The sequence below is a fragment of the Dendropsophus ebraccatus genome, chromosome 1 (genome assembly GCF_027789765.1).
Source record: "Dendropsophus ebraccatus isolate aDenEbr1 chromosome 1, aDenEbr1.pat, whole genome shotgun sequence".
Taxonomy (NCBI): Eukaryota; Metazoa; Chordata; class Amphibia; order Anura; family Hylidae; genus Dendropsophus; species Dendropsophus ebraccatus.
In genome coordinates this window covers 127,262,824-127,280,781 of record NC_091454.1, presented here as the reverse complement: position 1 = coordinate 127,280,781, position 17,958 = coordinate 127,262,824, and the positions used below count along the sequence as shown (strand labels likewise).

At 41.1% G+C, this 17,958-nt stretch overlaps 1 protein-coding gene across 1 annotated transcript in view; it reads left to right on the top strand.

Annotated features, from left to right (window-relative positions):
- CAMK1D (calcium/calmodulin dependent protein kinase ID) overlaps window positions 1-17,958 on the top strand; it is a 253,457-nt gene that overhangs the window by 204,218 nt on the left and 31,281 nt on the right. The gene's annotated exons all lie outside the window — the stretch shown is intronic.

Here is a 17,958-nt window from a genome sequence, read left to right as displayed (position 1 = left end):
CAAGTCGTTACAATTAAAACGATATATAACATGTATAACTTTTCTTGTATCTGATGACCTTTAAAAAATTCAATCCATTGTTAACAAATATACGTTCCTTAAAATTGCTCCATTCCCATGCTTACAACGCTTTTATTCTTTGGTCTATGGGGCTGTGTGAGGTGTCATTTTTTGTGCCATGATGTGTTCTTTCTATTGGTACCTTGATTGCGCATATATGACTTTTTGATCGCTTTTTATAAAAAATTTTCTGGATTTGATGCGACCAAAAATGCGCAATTTTGCACTTTGGGATTTTTTTGCGCTTACGCCGTTTACCGTACGAGATCAGGAATGTGATTAATTAATAGTTCGGGCGATTACGCACACGGTGATAGCAAACATGTTTATTTATTTACTTTTATTTAACCCATAGGCGCACTAGGACGTTATAGTACGTCCTGGCAGGAGGTTACTTTCCGCACCAGGACGTACTATAACTTCCCGGCTCCCGGTGCTCACTGTTTACACAAACAGTGACCGGGAGCCGAAACTAAACTGTCAGCTGATAGCTGACAGTTTAGTGTAGCTGCCTCTGGACCCCCTGAAGGGGTCCAGCACCAGCGATCACCGGCATCAGGGGATCGGTAACCATCCACTGATGCCGGTGAAACAAGTAGTAAACCCCCGGTCCCAGTCTCTGCCGAGTTCCGGGATGCGGGGGAAGCTGCTGCCGCGCCATTCCTGCCCCCCTGTGTCCCCCGTCATGTCCGCAGATCCATGTCTCCCCCTCCGTGTCCGCCGATCCATGTCTCCCCCTCCGTGTCCGCCGATCCATGTCTCCCCTCCGTGTCCGCCGATCCTTGTCACCCCTGCTGTGTCCTCCGTTCTTCCCTCCCCCGCATCCCCTAATCCTGCCGCTGAAACCACCCCCCCCCCCGGATCCCCCCTTGTGCCGGCCATACCCATGCAGCTCCCGATCGCCGCCGTTGCTGCTGTGCCGGAGGATCACAGCAGATGTCTCCTTCCCCCTCCTCCTCGCTGAACTGGCTCCCCGGATCCCGGAGCTCAGAGTGAGTTTTGGGTCCGGGGAGCCAGTGCTGCGAGGAGGAGGGGGAAGGAGCGATCTCTGCTGTGACCCCCTCCTGCTGCAGCAGCATGTACCAGCGTCTGTGTAATGACGCTGGTACATGCTGCTATATACTATGATTGGCAGCTCTGATCACAGAGCTGCCAATCATAGTATCTGATTGTGGCAGAGCATGGATGTAGGCTCTGATTCCTCACTTTGTGAGGGATCAGAGCCTGCATCCATATAGTGTAAAACACACACACACATATAAAAAAAAAAGTACCCCCTCCCCTGTGATCTCCCAGTAATAAGGGAGATCTTAGTTAGTGTCTGTCAGTCAGCGTCCGTTAGTTAGCGTCAGTCAGCGTCCGTTAGTAAGCGTCCGTGTCAGCGTCCGCTAGTAAGCGTCAGTGTCAGCATCCGTAAGTAAGCGTCAGCGTCCGTTAGTAAGCTTCAGTGTCAGCGTCCGTTAGTAAGCGTCAGTGTCAGTCAGCGTCCGTTGGTAAGAGTCAATCAGCGCCCCTTAGTAAGGATCAGTCAGCGTCAGTAAGTGTCAGTGTCCGTCAGTATGAATCAGTCAGCATCCGGTAGTAAGCTTCAGTCAGCGTCCATCCAAAAAACTCAGTCAGTGTCCATCAGTAAGCGTCATTCACTGTCCGTCAGTCAGCGTCCATTAGCAGATGTCAGTCAGCGTCCATTAGCAGGTGTCAGTAAGCGTCAGTCAGCGTCCATTAGCAGGTGTCAGTAAGCGTCAGTCAGCGTCCATTAGCAGGTGTCAGTAAGCGCCAGTTACCTTCTGTAGGTGTCAGCCAGCATCACTCAGCGTCTGTTAGTAAGAGTCAGTTAGTGTCCGTTACTGAGCATCAATCAGCGTCCGTTAGTAATCGTCAGTCAGCATCCGTTAGTCAGTCAGCATCTGTAAGTAAGCGTCAGTCAGCGTCCATTAGTAAGAGTGAGTAAGCTTCAGTCAGTGTCCGTTAGTGTCAGTAAACGTCTGTGCACACACAGACATAGGTGCTCCTTCTCTTCTGAGCCGTGTTGTGCACCCTTACAATACTTTACGTTCACAAATGGGGTACTTCTGTGCTCAGGAGAAATTGCTTTACAAATATCGGTGGGCTTTTTCTCCTCCAAGCTTTTTGAAATTTGAAAAATTAGGGGTTTCACCAATGTATAAGTGTGAAAAATGTGATTTTTCATTTTCACTGCTCACTTTTGCAAAAACTGTAAAAAACCTGTAGGGTACCAAATGCCCACTGTACCCCTTGTTACATTCCTTAAGGGGTGTAGTTTTCAAAATGGCGTCACTTGTGGGGGGTTTCCACTGTGTCGGCACTAGGGGGGCTCTGTAACTGTAACATGGTTTCCTACATTTATTCCAGCCAAATGCACACTCCAAAATTTAAAGGGTGCTCCTTCTCTTCTGAGCCATGTTGTGCGCCCGCACAACACTTAACGTCCACAAATGGGGTATTTGTAAAAACTGCAGATTCAGAGGAATAAATGTTTTATTGCATTTCACTTTTTATAGCTGTGCGGTATGAAAGAAATAAGATTGAATTGGAATATCTGCCAAGAAAATGGAAATTTTTACTTTTCACACTTACTTTGCAGTTATTCCTGTGAAATGCCTAAAGGGTTAAAAACTTTTTTAAATGTCAATTTGAATACTTCAAAGGGTGAAGAGTTGAAAATGGGGTGAATTATGGGGGTTTCTACTATCCAGACCTTTAGAATATTCTCCAAAACTGAACTGGTCCCTAAAAAAATTCAAAGTTTAAATTTTCACAAAAATTTAGAAAATTGCTACTAAACAATAACGGCCTCTAAAATCCTAAAAAAGTTAAAGCATGTTCACCAAATGCTGCCAACATAAAGTAGACATGTTATAGATATGAATTAATCAATAATTTATGTGGTATAACTATCTTCCTTATTGGCAGAGACTTTCAAATTTAGAGAAATGCAATTTTTTAAAAATTTTCACATCATTTTGGAGTTTTTCACAAAAAAAGTTAAAAGGTATCGACCCAAATGTACCACTAACATAAAGTGGATCATGTCACGAAAAAACAATCTTGGAACCACAAGGATCGGTAAAAGCATTCCAGAGTTAAAAATACATAAAGTGAAACATGTCATATTTGAAAAATTTGGCTGTCATAAACACCAAAACTGGCTGTGTCCCCTAAGGGTTAAAACCTGGGAAAAGGGGGGGTGATTCAAACTTTTATTAGGAGAGGGGGCTTTTTACTAATAACAATACTTTTTTTTTTTTTTTTTTACACATATACTAGAAGCCCCCCTGGGGGACTTCTAGTATATACACTTTGAGCTCTCATTGAGATCTTTGCTGTATAGTTATACAGCAAAGATCAATATGATCGGCACTCGTTTGCTTTCGGCTGCTGCAGCCGAAAACAAACGAGTGCCAAGCCGGGGACGGCGCCATTTTGGAGCGGTCCCCGGCTGGCTTCAGTAACGGAGATCGCTCAGTAACGGAGACAACGTCCCGGAGGAGCGATGTCACCCACTAGACACCAGGGAAATGCTGCATCCAGTAATCGGATGCAGCTGTCATGTTTGACAGCTGCATCTGATTTCTGTATTAGCGGGCACGGCGATCGGACTGTGCCCGCTAATACCCGTGGTCCCGGGCTACAAGGGGCACCCGGAACTGCGGCGGTTCATAGCGGGGTCGCCGTGCGGCCCCGCTCTGAACACCTCTTACGGGTGCATGACGTACGGGTACGTCATGCGTCCTTAAGAGGTTAAGCCTCCAAGGAAGAAAGATCATGGTCTGATCAGGGTCTGTGAGGAGAGGACAATTTGATTAATTTGGTAATAATAAAAGTGGGTTGTATAGTCCTTAGAAGAAGGATTAGCTGTCCACCATGCATCAAATCTTTAGCATGAAAAAGTTTAGCCAAACTCAAGCCGTATTTGGTCGGGACTCTATTCTTGGGTGCTTCACCAGCTGGCATCCAGTGCCAAATTAGAGTCCCTAGCAAATATCAGCTTACCCCTAAAAAGGGGCGCAAGAGTCTGAAACATACTCTGAAAAGATTTTACCTGACCTGTGTTTGGCGGATAGGTCATCCTCCAGAGCTAAAAAAAACAAAGGAAATTTTTCATGCTTAAATTTAGAAGAGGAACCTTTTGAAATATGAAGCTCTTAAAGGAAAAGGACATCAGCCCACATAGAATGATATAGTTGGAAGGCCTCTATCTTTTTAAATGGGCTATTAAATTAAAAGTCCGATGGATTATAAAATCCAACCGTCAGTAGGGGGAAATTGATTACAAGTTCTAACTTACCTCTCCCCGTGCCCACAGTCAGCGGCGGGACCGGCCACGTGACCCCCACGGGCTCTGGGATCTCCAAAGCTGACATTTAACGACCTGGCTGATGGACTGGCTGCTCAGTCTGTCAGTGACTGGGGAGGGACAACGCTCCAGTCACTGATTGGCTCAGCGGCCAGTCCATCAGCCAACAAGGGCCATTGTGATGATGTTACGACTCAGGGGAAAATGCCTTCAGTTGATCCTTAGGTGGTCCCGCCACTCACTGCAGGCACGGGGAGAGGTAAGTTTATAATCCGCCGGACTTCTCCTTTAAAGGGGTAGTGCGGCGCTAAACAATTATTCACAAAATAACACACATTACAAATGGCCCCCTACCCACGCTAGACCCGGAAGTGTGGAGCATTATACTCACCGCATCTCATGTCGACCTCCGTCCGCCATCTTGTGACAATGACGTAGTCTTTGGGAGGCTGGCCAAACCGCTCCATCCGTCCCTCATGCCGGCCCCCCTCTGCTGCGTCATCAGCAGCTCAGCCGCAATTGGCTGAGCATAACTGTGTGGCCTCCTAAATTCTGAGAGACTTCTCCAATTCTTGTTGTAGTAATACAGAGAAACATGCCAAAAGAATTTTATCCCAAGTACCCTAATGTAGCCACAGGTGCTACACATCTGCACATTTTTCTGTAGCCCAATGCTGTTCAGGGCTAGGCTGGCTAAATATTATGTCTGTCATTACTCTATCCATATATGAGGACAGGGAAAATTGTTCCCCAAACAGGTCATAGGACAGACTAGGAGATCAAGGGTTGTAGCCATCAAAGAGGCTGATGAAGAGCCCTAGATGTACATGGAGCTAAAACTGTTGCAGCTTGCAATGGTCCTGTCTTCTTTTCTGTCTGCCTCCATGAAGTCAGTGGAGCAGAGGAGGCTCGGATCTATATGCCACTCTTTCTTTCTGTTTTTCACTGCCATGTGTATCCCCCAACACTGACCAAAGCACTGGAGGAGCAACACTTGACAGCCAAGCTGGGTAAATGCAGAATTTACTGCTATTATTCTATACAGTGTGTGAACTGCTGGGCAATTTCCCGTATACTTCAATGCATTCAGTGCATTATTATATTAAAATCTGTCCATATTTTTACCTCAAAATGACACCAGTATTTTACATTTATTTTACGGTGTGTTACCATAGCCTTTATATGCTTTAGCAAATAGAAAAATAAAGGATTTATAGCTTTTAAACCATAACGAGAAGAAAACAGCCTGAAAATGAAAATTGTCTGCAGTTAAGGGTTAAATTGATTTATTTGCTTTAACAGTGTCCAATATTGCACTTGGACAGCACTGCTGGGGTTAATGGAGGTACGTTCCAAACCATCTGAAAATTGTCTGTTAATTTCCTGCCTTACAAGTCTAAATTACTTTAATAACATCCTCTGTGCTGAGCTCAAATGTTCTTATAATAAGACAAATGCACCTCGGACAGGAATTACTTCACTAAAGGTGTAAACAGTAAAACCTGTTCCTGTTTTCTGGATCTCATCTTCAGTATGAAGATGTATCTTTGTAATATAAGAGATACTTTTATTATTCTTTTTCAGGAGACTACTTGAAAAAAAATATTTTAGAATAAAATTGGCAGTTGAAGTAATATATAGGAAAAACACTCGAAATTGGCAAATTTTATTTTAATAGCAAATAACATCCATTATTTTATAGTGTCTGTCATTATACTGTACAAACAATGACCATTATTGCTTAACTTTCGGCACGGCTGTAATGTATGCACATTACAGGGTGAAAAGGGGGCATGGGGGGGTTTATTATCTGAAGTACATTAAGGGGTGAAAATCATCGAGGGGATGGGGGGGGTATTGTATCATAAGTACCTTTGAGAATTTGATGAGGGGGCTTTGTGATAGGGATGCACCTGTGTTAAGTGGAGAGGAGTGAAAGTTGGCCCATTAAATTAGCAAAAGTTACAAAGGTGTATACTAAATACTAAAATTGATAAGATGTGTGTTTTACATGTTTTTTTTTTTAATATTTTATTTTATTTGAAAAAAAGGAAAAGAAAATAATTTCCCCCTTTCTCTAATACCCTCCCCTTCCTTGGATTTCCCTTTTGCTCTTATGGGTATAAGGAAAGTATACCAGCACTCGTCAGGAGTGCTTGCAGGTAAAAGGACATGTTCAGAACCCTGGTAGGACCACTCAGCCACCCGATGTTGCAAATGATGGCTCAGAGGGCCCAGTGTATTGCAGGAGTGGGCCCCCTGATACAGCGGGCCCCATAGCATCCGCTATGGCTGCCACAGTGGTAGTTAAGCATCTGATAAAACCCTTAAAATTTTGTACTGACTGTGGCATCCTACTCTTTTCACGTTTTCTTATATATTTGGTGTGAGCTCTGTTCATACAAATATATTAAAGGGAACCTGTCACCCCCCCGTGCCGGGTTGACAGGCTCCCGACCCCCCGCTACAGCCCCCTATACTCACCTGGTCCCGCCGGGTCCTGCTTTTGGATCCGGTCGGGTCACAGAGATATCAGCCACTGCAGCCCAGCGCACATGCTGAGAGATGAGTCCAACACTCATAGAGAATGACGGAGCGCTGGACTCTCCTGTCATTCTCTATGTGCGTTGGACTGCAGCTGCTGAGATCTCCGTGACCCGACCAGATCCAGAAGCGGGACCCGGCGGGATCAGGTGAGTATAGGGGGCTGTAGCGGGGGGTCGGGAGCCTGTCACCCCGGCACGGGGGGGGGTGACAGGTTCCCTTTAAGGTCTTTTTGACAGGTGATTCATTTCTAGTTATACCTAGCTAGATTATTTGTGACTTTGCTGATCCAGTAAATACATATATACATCAGTAGTACTTTGTACAATGCAAGAATAATACATCTAAAACACTTGTTAATTACATATGTACAAATACTAGCAGATGTAGCATGAATCTGATTTCCTCTGTGAGTTGTGTAGGTCGTGGCCAGCATGCATTGCAGGGGGTGTACTGAATGCCCATAGCTGGAACTGGAATTTCAAAGCGCCTTTCATCCTGATATGCAATGCATGAACTTTACAGTAATCAGGCAGCATGTTCCGTTACGGTTCACTGAAGCAAAGGCAAGATGTCATTTAGCCAACATTACTTCATAACTTGGATTTCATCATTATAATTGTGTTACCTAAACAAACATATGCATCACCTAATGGGAGAAAAGTTATTAAAGCAGGATGTTACAAAGCAAGAAGCAATCCTTAGATGATACCCACACATAATATTCAGCTATTTTTAAACCTATATTAATTTTATGACTTCCCAGAAGCCTGTTAAGCATGCTTTCTAGAGAAACATGAACAGCAACTAGTAGCAAATACAGCTGCTATTTCCTTTTATTATAAATAATATATTTATATCAAACACAAAACAGCGTTATTACTTATTATTACCATTATGTAATACTGTAAGACATTAAATAAAAGCATAAATCATTTCTTCATATTGTTACGGTCATGTAGATACCAAATACTTATAGTTTCTTTTTTAAGTTTCATGTACTATTCAATGGTTTTATATTAAAAAATCACTTCAGTGATTTTATTTTTAGTAACATAGAAGATTGTCGGCAGAAAAAGACCACCTGGTCTACCCTTTTTATTAATTCCTTTCCTATTACCTTATTTCCCTACCTTTTTCAGCCTATTAAGGAATTACTATTTTTTTTTCTTTAATGTATTTGCTTACCCCTGTATGCTAGCACATTATGATTTGAGTCTATATGACACAGGCTGCAATGACCAACAGGTTTCTTTCTAGTTCCCCAGGACTGACTGCAGAGGACTCTCCCACTCATAATTAGGTATATGGGAAATCCTGTTGCCTATTATCATGCCATGGTAATGGACTGTGGGATCAAATGCTGCGTTTACACAGAACGATAATTCGCCCATTGCAAAAAACAGATTGCAAAAAATGGATGCATTTGTGTGCATCCGTTTTTGATCCGTTTTTCCATTGACTTCTATTATAAAAAAAAAAAAACGATCAAAACGGATGCGGTTTTTTTTTACGCACAATAAAGTACTGTTGGCACTACTTTTTTGACCGTTAAAAAACCGGATCTGTTAAACGGATGCTGAAAACGCAGTGTGAACCCAGCCTTAACGATTTCGAAGTAACGATTTTTTTTTAATAACGATCAGCGTTTAGACGGAACGATATATCACATGGAAAATTTGTTTTGCAATCGTTTTGCGATCGCTTAAGCCTATCTTGCACATAGGAAAAATCGGTGAACGACTGTTTACACAGAACGATCTACAAATTTTTTGCAAACAACGATTTTAGAACATGTTGTAAGATCAAAATGAACGATTTCTCGCTCGTCGCTTGATCGTTCGCTGCGTTTACACGTACGATTATCGTTCGAATTCGATCGTTATCATGCAAATTTGCACGATTATCGTTCCGTGTAAACGCAGCATAAGGGTCCATTTACACAGTAAGATTTAATGACATTATCTGCCAAAGATTTGAAGCCAAAACCAGGAATGGATTTGAAAAGAGGAAAAATCTCAGGCTTTCCTTTATGACCTGATCTCTGTTTTTAGTTCTTTTTTTGGCTTTGGCTTCAAATGTTTGGCAGATAATCTGTCAGATAATCTTTCAGTGTAAATGGAACCTAATGCTGGGTTTACACGGAACGATTATCAAGCGAATTTGCACGATAACGATCGAATTCGAACAATAATCGTACGTATAAACGCAGCGAACGATCGAACAACGAGCGAGAAATCGTTCATTTTGATCTTTTAACTTGTTCTTAAATCGCCGTTCGTCGTTCGCAAAACATTTGCCGATTGTTCCGTGTAAACAGTCTTTTACTGATTTTACCTATGTGGGAGATAGGCTTAAGCGATCGCAAAACGATCAGAAAACAAATTTTCTGTACGATATATCGTTCCATCTAAACGCTGATCGTTATAAAAGAAAAATCGTTACTTAGAAATCGTTAATCGTTCAATTTGGCGAATTATCGCTCCGTGTAAACCCAGCATAAGAAACTGAGCTGTTAGTATAAATTTATTCTTAAAGCAGTAGAGAATAGAGACAAACTACAAACCCTCCTCAGTTGTAGAAACATGAAAAAACATTGCTGCATACTGGGGACCTTACCACAAAATATGGTGGGCAGTCATTATAAGATTTTTCCAGAGAAAACACATTATGGCCTTTCCTCAGGAGAGCCCATCAACAGCTAATTGGCCGGGTGCTGACATGTGCAGAGGCCATTAATTTGTTTCTCCTGAAAAGCCCTTTTGAGGGGTTAAACCAATTTGTGCTGTCAGGTTTATGCTGCTCCCTTTACATAGCATGGACTAATGCTGCGTTTAGACGGGACGATTATCATGCGAATTTGCACGATAACAATTGAATTGGAACGATAATCGTACGTGTAAACACTGCGAACGATCAAACGACAAGCGAGAAATCGTTCATTTTGATCTTTCAACAACTTCTCAAATCGTCGTTAATCGTTCGCAAAAAATTTGCAGATTGTTCCGTGTGAACACGAATTTTCCATATGATATAGCGTACCGTCTAAACGCTGATTGTTATGAAAAAAAATTGTTACTCCGACATGTTAATCGTACGATCGGGCGAATTATCGTTCCGTGTAAATGTAGCATTAGGGCTTATTGTCATATTTCATAAAACACAGAACCTATGGACAAGTATGCGGTGTTGGGGACTCTATCTGCACCCGACATCATGAATCAATATGATGCCAAGAGCGGCGAAAGTGTTTAAATTTTTGCAGCAATGTAATGAAGCTTAGGATATTTGTGCCATGATCTGCATCTATAGTTTTTATCAGTCCTGCTTTTGCTTCTATGTGCCTTTTTGATCACTTTTTATTCTGATGTGACCAAAATAAGCAATTTTGGACTGTGGGATCTGGAATGTGATCATTAAATATTTAATCCAGTAGGCCAATTTCTCAAGCAATAATACAAAACATTTTTTATATAACATTTTTTACTTCCTTTAGTGGACTTGTATGAATAATCATTTGATTGCTGATGAAGATCAACGCAGTACATATATACAGCATTGATCTGTTACATCTGCACCCTATTGCTACAGCTTGCCAAAGGCAGATTGTATCAATAGCTGAGTTAGGTAGTCATGTGAGGCCTAGCAGAGACCTGGGGCGGCCCTGAGAATAGATCAGCTCCCTGCAACTGAATTGAGGGGAACCATTCCGAACCACTGCACTACCAATGTAATGCTGTAAGGTAATTGTAATTACAGCTGTTACTTTTGAAAGCGACATCTAAATGGTTAAATAGCCAGCATCGACATCGTTCAGTTTTAGCTATTGGCAGCATCTTCCAGAAGATGACAGTAGGCAGGAGTTGATGGGTATACAGTAGAGTGGGCTAGGGACTCCAGTATGTATAAGATTTCGCGTTAATGAATTCAGGACCTTTTATTTAAGAAAATAATTACTGTAACTATAATTATTTATTAGATTTTTTTTCTAAAAAAGTAAGAGGATCTTTTTTTAGCTAAGAAGCTATTGATATAAACTATTTGAAATGACTTTTGTATTAGTATTTAGTTTGCTGCCTTAGTGACTAATTGGCATAGGAGTTCTGAGTATTTATCCTAGATGACTAATTATGCTCTTTTGCCCTTTTTGGAGCAAAAACTGTGAATCCTTTAAAGGGAATTAAGTAACCCAATAGAGCATACAGATCTCTTCTCATTAGCAATGACTTCTTAAAATACAAATGTGTCCGAAATAGTCACAGAATTCTGCTCTGCACTAAAGAATGTCGAGAGGACAGTGCTCGTCGCAGTCATCTGTCACAAGACAATGTGACAGAGAGTCGCAGTGCCCTCCTGGGGGAATACCATAGAACAGCATTTGTCAGACTTGAGAAAACATCAGAACAAGAGGCTACCAGAAGGTTAAAGTATTTTATCAGTAGGAAAGTAATGGAAGCAAGCAAAGACAGATGTGCTGCGGGCCAATATCATGCCAATGGTAAAAGAAGCAATAACATTAGCTCCAAGCTTTAAAAAGGAAGGAAGCGTGGTAGTGAACATTAACATTCATGTAGCTATGTCTCGTGATATTATTATAACTGCTGCTACTGAATAAAATGGATATTTTGTAACATGTAAAGTTCCTCAATCTGTCAGTCACCAGGCTGCAGCAATGGTTGTACCACAATGCCCACATCAAGTACGCACTGCTCTAGACTACAATACTCCAGACCACAGACCTGAACCCATAATTTAGAATACAGACCTCATGATACAGACCCCATAATACAGGCACAATTTAACCCCAGTTTAGACTTCAGTCCCTAAATCAGAACCCATAATTCCAGATTCGACCACTTATTACTCATTTTTTTGGCCCCTTTTCTTAAGGCCAAGATCTTTTTCAGCTCTGGGCACCACTGCACATGATATCCTAATGATTAAGCAAAAAAACCTACAACATCTGTTAATGAGCATAAAAAATAGGCAAATGTTATAGAGTTAGGGCATTTTGCCAGGTATGAGATGTCCCTTTTACGCAAGCTCAGGGCTAGCTTACTTTACTCCAATAATGTGAACTAAAATAATGGCACACATCATTATTAAAGGGAACCTGTCATCCCCTTTTTCATTAGAGATGTCTCCTAGGCTTTACCATATACAATATACTGTACTGTATAACCATGCCTGCTGTATTTGTAATGTATTCTGTGCAATTTTCATTCACCTACTAAAGTGATGTACTATTTTTAGCTCCACAGGATCACACATTTTTTTATATTAAGTTGTGACAAATTTAGTGGTTACCAATGTTCTGCTAGTCTCAGCGTGTAATTAGAATGGCATAACTGTATAACATCTATTTCATGTTAACTGTTTTCTCTAGATAATTTTTGGGGCTTTTTTTGTCACAACCATTTTTTCATGATTTACATCAAAATCTCATTATTAAGATTGTTGGTGCAAAAAAGTGTTCCTAATTTATCCCTGAACATCATAAATCCAGATGGACATATTTAGCAATAACAGATGTTGTTAGCTTTAGGGAAGTCATGTCTGTACAAAACTGTAACTGGTTTCTTTAGCCACCAGCAAAAGCTCAGCTTATACAGGGAGATTTGTAGTATGGTGAGTTTATCAGTGCAGAATGGTGCTAGTGCTCCCCCTACTGTACAGTTTTATAAGTACAACTACAGTTTAATAACTAATGCATACAATGTAGGATGCCTTAATCATATATTAAATAAAAATTGCTATGTGAATATACTGTTTTTACTCTTTGTTCAGCTTTTTTAACACAATATATAGTTACATAGTTACATAGTTAATACGGTTGAAAAAAGACACATGTCCATCAAGTTCAACCAAGGAGGGGATGGATACAGGGAAGGGGGAGGGGTGATAGGTTCTATACATATGCATTTATATTATTTTGCTCTAAGAACTTGTCTAGGCTGGTTTTGAAGCCCTCTACTGTTTTTGCTGTGACCAGATCCTGTGGTAGACTGTTCCACATATTCACAGTTCTCATGGTAAAGAAGGCTTGTCGCCTCCGGAGATTGAACCTTTTTTTCTCCAGGCGGAGGCAGTGCCCCCTTGTCCTTTGAGGGGGTTTTACCTGGAACATCTTTTCCCCATATCTCTTGTAGGGGCCATTTATATATTTAAATAAGTTAATCATATCTCCCCTTAAACGTCTCTTCTCCAGACTAAACAAATGTAATTCTTTTAATCTCTCCTCATAACTAAGATGCTCCATTCCCCTTATTAGTTTAGTTGCCCGTCTTTGTACCCTCTCCAGCTCTAGAACATCCTTTTTATGAATCGGGTTCCAAAACTGGACTGCATACTCCAGATGAGGCCGCACCAAAGCTTTATAAAGCGGTAATATTATATCCCTGTCCCGAGAGTCCATGCCTGTTTTAATGCATGACAATATCCTGCTGGCCTTAGAAGCCACTGACTGACATTGTGTGCTGTTCTGTAGTCTATTATCTACAAGTACACCCAGATCCTTCTCTATCAGTGACTCTCCCAGAGTAACTCCCCCCAGGACATATGATGCATGCGGGTTATTAGTACCCAGGTGCATAACTTTACATTTATCCACATTGAACCTCATTTGCCAAGTGGACGCCCAAACACTCAGTGTGTCTAAGTCATCCTGTAACATCTGCACATCCTCCATAGACTGTACTGTACTACAAAGCTTGGTGTCATCTGCAAAGATAGAAACATTGCTGTTAATTCCATTCTCAATATCATTAATAAACAAGTTAAACAGAAGAGGGCCCAGTACTGACCCTTGGGGTACACCACTTATTACCGGGGACCATTCGGAGTAGGAATCATTGACCACCACTCTCTGGGTACGATTATTAAGCCAGTTTTCAATCCAGTTACACATTAAATTTTCCAAACCAATAGACTTTAACTTACCCATCAGACGTCCATGAGGAACTGTGTCAAACGCTTTTGCAAAATCCAGGTACACTATATCCACAGCCGCGCCGCCATCCAGGCTTCTACTTACCTCTTCATAGAAACATATTAGGTTGGTTTGACAGCTTCTGTCCTTAGTAAAACCATGCTGGTTATCACTTATAATACTATTAGCCACTACATATTCCTGGATGTAGTCCCTTATAAGCCCCTCAAATAGTTTCCCCACAATGGACGGTTAAGAAGATGTTTCCCCACAATATGGTTAAGAAGATGTGGCCGTACTACTTTTTAACTTCTGTAATGTAAAACAACATCTATTCTACTTCTGCAGACATCCAATACTAGTATATGACAATATATAATGGGGTAGTATATTCATTTGCATGTCAATTGTTTAGCTTACTTTATATAAACCTGTAAAAAACAGTTTAATTCATTATGTATTCTAATTGCTTACTTAGTGGACATTAATGTGAATGTACCACTAGGTACATCGCTTTGCGGTTTATTTCCAAGTACCGGTTGGCCATGAAGCACTGAAGGTGTGCCCACCACCCCCCAGTGTAACAATCTCTGCTCTGTGATGCAGCTTTATTAGAATCTATGGAGCTGCGTCACAGAGGGGAGAAGAGAGAGTCACACTGGGAGCTGGTGCTTGGAAATAAACTGGCATGGCAACCGAATCACAGTTAAAAAAAAAAATGGACTGCAGCATCGGCATCCCTGCTCCAGGTCTATTCATGTAAAAAAGCACACAGCGATGTGCCTAGTGGTACAGGACATTCGCAAGTGCATCATACCTGTAAATCACTGTAAGTTAGTCTACAGTGCAGTCTAGAGGTCAAATAGGGCTAAAATGTCAGCCATAGTTACATGGAGAAATAGCCATTCAAATATTGTAATGTTGAAATGCTCCTCTTCCAAAACAAAATACAACAAAAAGACTCAAGAAATGAGCGAAACTCAAGCACGCTCGGGTCTGACCCAACCCAAACGTACAGCATTTGATTACCAGCTGCTGAAGAAGTTGGATGCAGCTTTAAAGCTGCCTAAAAAACATGGATACAGCCATAGGCTATGTTCACACAAGGTAAGTTTCCTATTATTCACGGCCGTTGTTGCTGCCATCTGTGAAATCATGGCAGGAGTTTATAAACAAAGTATTTACTCCGGTGGGGATCCCTAGTGACCGCACAAAAAGCTGACATGTCAGTTTTGTGCGGCTGCTTTTCATTGAATAGCAGCCGCACAACCCTGACAGTGCACACAATGGAGAGTACGTCTCCGGCCGCGCTCTCCATTGTGTTCAGTGATCAATTGGGATGTGGGTGCGCACAGATGCCCACATCCAAATGCAGTACAAATGAAGATCATCCGGACGGTACTGCAGTACCGGTTGGGATGATCTTCACTAACACCCGCCGGGTCACAGAAAGTTTCTTGTAGTGTGAACCCGGCCATAGACTGTATCAATGTTATCGAGGACTCCCTAGGGCTGCATTCACATTCTTCAGCCACTGGTAATCAGATGCAGAGCATTCGAGTTTGGACAAACCTGAGCGTGCTTGAGGTTCGCTCGTCTCTAAAAGCCACCAATAACCCAAACCAGGACCATCCCTGATGACCCAAAACTATATATCTTCTATATGGAAATAACTATAACAGATAGGGGATACAATATAAAAAAAGAAAAGATGAGACACATTTTGTTCCATATTTTTTCTATTTTTGATTCCAGAGCACTGTACATATTATAAGGAGTTATAGTGAAACCATCAGTAGGTTAGAAGCATCAAACCTGCTGATATGTCCCTCTAAGTTTCTTACCTTCATCATCGCAGTTTTTGTGTACTTTGTCATTTCATCAATACGAGGCGGTTTGGTGCACTGGCCCGCCCGCCTCTAATGAATATTCATCCGACACTCTGCAGTGATGAGCAGCCGGAGTGATGTTACTACAGAGCACCACCCCAAGTATTCATTAGAGGGGGCACTGAGGCCAGTAGTGTCTCCCCTAGTTCATCAAACTGCCTCATTAGCATATATTTCCATCCATTTGGATCCGTTTTTACATTGACTTCCATTATAAAAATAAATGGATCAAAACACATTCGTTTTGTAGCATACCAAAAATGTCGCTGACCAAGTTTTTTGTGTATGTAAAAAAAGAGTGCGTTTTGATCCTGTTTTTTTTTTTTTTTTTTTTATAATGTAAGTCAATGGAAAAACACATGTTTCAGTTTTTTCCTTTAAACGGACAGCGAAAGGGTAGTGTGAACCCAGCTTTATCTGAGAATTCATCTTTTTAGGACTGTGATCGGTCATGAGCTAAGTATGGGAGTAGATCCCATATGTAATCAATAAATCCTAACACAATATTAGGATCAAGTCTATGAAATGCTTGCTTCTGAGTTAATTTCAGAAGATTGAATACTGGTAATATGAAAAGCTATATCTGATGACAACCAAATACAAAGACATTATATGGCTTCTTGCCATTAGGCTTTAAGATATCAACATGTTGAACAGTGACATTTAATTATCTTGCAGGGTGTGAAACTTTTTTTTTTTTTAGGATTTTCACTAGAAAACAAAACGTCAGAACACGGTGTGAAACATTTTAATGCCAAAGCATTTAGGCCACTAGGGGGCTCCATTCTTGCACTGCTTACTCAAGTAGGACTTTTGCAGAAATTGTTTTACAGATTTTATTTGGTTATGTTCAAAGACTGAAACATCTTGTCAACAGATGGGAGATGTTTCTGTTGCATTTTTTTTTATCCCAATATGTCAAGAACATAAGTCTTCTGGACTTGTTTACTAGAATCTACTGCTTGGGCTTTCATATGAAAATAGGGATCAAATAGATATTTTATTTACAGGGTTTTTTTTCAGTTTTGTTTGTTGTCCATTTTGTTCTGTTTTTTGTAAGAGGTTGTCAATTTTTCATGGTATTTGAGCAGATTTTTTTAGCGGAGAGTGGAGGCGCCCTATAGATAACAAACATTAAGACACTGAAGCAGACGAAGTCCTATTCGGAGTCTGCGGCAGGGATTCCGCTTGGAATTTCAGACAATCCCCCAAAGACTAGATAGGAGGTCATATAAGGAAGCAGACAACAGGTAGTGGGCATATCTTGAGCTTTATTGCTCGCTACCCAGTGTCCACAGGACAAAGATATAAATCCCCCAGGCTGGGGAACTCGTTTGTGTTTAGTGTCTGCCCTCAATAGAACCCTAGTGGAATGATCTAAGCACTATAATAGGGCAAGCCACACTATACGCTTATCACAGAATACAATTTTTAAAGAATATTAAAAAAGGCAACATTTTAAAGTCACTGGGGAAAGAGGAGTATATATTGGGGTTTTGTCCCTCAAATGATGTATCATTTTTGTGAATACCTCCCAGTTCAATGCCTAGATCTAGTGCTATATGAGTGTTTACAAGCTGGGCACACTACATTGTCACATAGAGTTGCTGGGCCAGTCAAATGGTGATCAGTGAAAGTAGGAGGATTAGAATTTATACAGCAGGAGAAACAATGATTTGTGGTGTTAGACTTCATGCAAAGCTGCCCAAAGGAAAATGAATGGTGTTTCCATACCAGAAGAGGGGGCTAACAGAGGTGCTCCTTATGTAGATTTTTTTTTGTGGAATAAGCTGGGTAGGCCTTAATACCTTCTGGGGACTTTCTTTTTCCTGGCATTGGATAATCCATTTAGGGTATGATCACACAACGTTTTTGAGGTGAAAATATGGCTGTTTTTTTTTTATAATTACAGGTGTAATTTGGAGCTTGATCATGTATTTAATCAAAATTTTCACCTAAAAAATGTTGTAATAACATACCCCAAGGGTAAAGATTAAATATGATTCACACCCTAGTCTCACCAATACTAAACTGATTGCTGCTTATAAGAACTCTCTGCATTCAACATTGTTGATACTGTAAGGCTAAGTTCACACTTTTTTTTTAAAGAACGGACGCTGATTGCAATGGCTTCAGCGTCCGTTCTTTACTGCAGGAGCGGCATTGCATTGAAGTCAATGCAATGCCGCCCGCTGTGTTCACATATCGTTATTCTAACA